Source organism: Marmota marmota, unplaced genomic scaffold, assembly GCF_001458135.2.
Source record: "Marmota marmota marmota unplaced genomic scaffold, marMar, whole genome shotgun sequence".
NCBI classification, from domain to species: domain Eukaryota; kingdom Metazoa; phylum Chordata; class Mammalia; order Rodentia; family Sciuridae; genus Marmota; species Marmota marmota.
In genome coordinates, this window is record NW_026000229.1 from 43,961,702 (window position 1) to 43,964,358 (window position 2,657).

Here is a 2,657-nt window from a genome sequence, read left to right on the forward strand (position 1 = left end):
AAAGGCAGAGCCTTGAAATCGAGATGTCAGGACGGCTGAGCACTAATGAAATAATGTGCATAAAATAAAAAGCATGAGCAGGAGTTTCCACAGATGGTAACAAAGTAATGAGGGGCCTTTTGCTGCTGTTTAGCCAGAAATCGATTTTTTGTTGTTGTTGTTGTTGCATTGTTTCAGTATAGTTGGGCTCCTGAAGCAAATCAGAGTTGGGAGTGGAAACCATGGTAAGCTGACTGTGGGCCCCATTAGGTAAAGATGGTGGCGGTGATAATTCCTTTTTCACAGCTCCAAGAACAAATTGGTTTGCATTGGCTGTCTATAACGGGGTGAGAATGTGATAACCTGTTATCTTGGCCTTCCACAGGCTCAGTATAGGAAGTGGAACTACAGATGTTAGGTATCTGTGACTCAAGGACCCAAAAATACTGTCCTGGGAGAGTTTCAATACTTAAGTTTCTGATACAGAGTAATGGTCTATTGCTGTATTGCAAAATACCCCAGAGTTTAGTGATTTCAAACAACAAACTATCTCCCCTGTTTCTGTGGATCAGGAATCTGGGGTAACTTGGGTGGGTCCTCTGGCTCAGGTTTTGCCTCATGTGGCTGAATCGAGGTGTCACCATGGGCTGTAGTCTCTTTGTGGATCACTCCAAAGCCCACTCACCTGGCTATTGGCAGGACTTTGGTCTTCACTAGCTGTTAGCCAGAGATGTCCATTCCCGACCACATGGGCCCCACCAGAGGGCAGCTGGCTGCCACCAGGGTGAGCAAATAAGTTGGCAAGAAGGAACATGAAGCAAGGAACCCTCAATTTCTGTGACTTAATCATGGAGATAATATCACAACAATTTTGCTGCATTATTTTAATCAGAAGCAAGCCCCAAGGTACAGCCCCTACTCAAGGAGTGGGGATCGCAGAGGGATGTGAACCCCGGGAGGCAGGAATCACTGCAGGCTATCTGACAGGCTGTCTACAAACATTGTAGACAGAATATGGGGTAGGATGTGAATGCATTACAGAAATACATTTGTTTCCTCAGTAATATATTTTAAAATGCAGCAGTGCCATGTGTACTCCCATACTGAATTTAAAAATAACGCAAATGCCATAATGAAAACTCGAAGAGTTCTGACATTTCCCTTAAGTTTAATCAGATTGATTTTTGCAATACCATCAAAAGAATGGAATTTTTGACAAGGTGTGTAGGAGTAGGTCAGACATTTTGGAGCATGGATCTCTGTTTCAAAGATAGGGTGCTCATGCTGGCATGAAAGCAAGGTACTCTGTTAAGGGGGAGCCCAAAGGACTGAAATCCTGGGGAGGGTGAAAAGAAGGGGGACGAAGACAATTGAGGACACAGAATTGGGTCCAGATGAGGCAGAATATAAATTTTGAATTTTTGCTTTGGGACTGCCCTATCCTTTCCTGCCATACCAAAGAGCAAAGTATCTATAAATTCTCAATCTACTTTTCTCTTCCGTTACTGAGGTTGAAGCATTAAGACCTAGAGAAAGAAGAGTTGGTAGCAGTGACTTTCTGGAAGCCATAGCAGGAGTAATATTCACATGGAGGAATGCCAGGGGTATCCCTCACCTACAGGGTCTTACAGGGAGCTGAGTGGGCTCAGGCATCTAACTAAGAATCTGAGATTCCACAGTGCTTTTAGACAAAGGAAACATCCTGCTAAATGATTCTTTATTGGCTGTACTTGATTTGGGAAAACAAGCATGCAACCAAGTGATTATAACATAATTGATTCCTAAAAACCAGGAGGCAGAGAAGGGAAGGACTGGGACTGGATGCCACAGAGCCCTAAGGCTCATGCTCTATAGCTCTGCATGCAGCAAAGCACTCCATCTTGCTTCTTGCCCTCTTCTCAGGCTGCCCTAAGTCAGATGTTTGCACACAACCGTTCACAGAGTCTGGAGTGCTAAGGTGAAACTGGGGCACAGTTGCACTGTCTGTTCCTGGGTAGAGCCCCAGCACTCCCTGCTCTTTAGATCTGATTTAGAAGAACTTGAGTTTGTGGGTTTCTTTTTAAATACAATGTGTGCTTGTGGACTTACTAGGTAGCCTCTATTTAGATGGCAGTCTCTGCACCATCCTTATGTTTGCAGAAACACTGAGTCCTAGATTCATGAATTTCATGGCAAGTAAATGTATTTTGGTCATACCTAGTTCACGTGTATATGCCATGGAAAAAAAGCAAGAAAGAAAAAACGTGCAGAACACATGCTCTGAACCACGGAGAACAGGGTACGTGGTGTCCAACTCAAGTTGATTCTCCCAGCCCCAAGATGGGCACGTTAGTCTTTCCAGCTTACAAGTTCCAGTGCCCATTCCCATCCTCTGAAGTTTGCTGATCACTGAAAGAAGCAGAAATAGGATGTCCTGTGGTTCTTACTGGGCACACTTCAGGGAGCTTCTAACAACTCGGTGGTGGCAGAAGTTAATCCATTCCAGAGTCTCCCATTATCACCACCACTTTGTGGCATTGAGTAAATAACATACTGAGTCTTACCAGTTTTATGAAGTACCTGCCACAGAAATAGTGCAACAGGTGGTATTCCATAAATGGTGACTATCTTCCCCTTTCCCCCAGAAGATAGCAGGGACTGTCATTACCTCTATTCAAATTGGCACCCTACTCTACCCC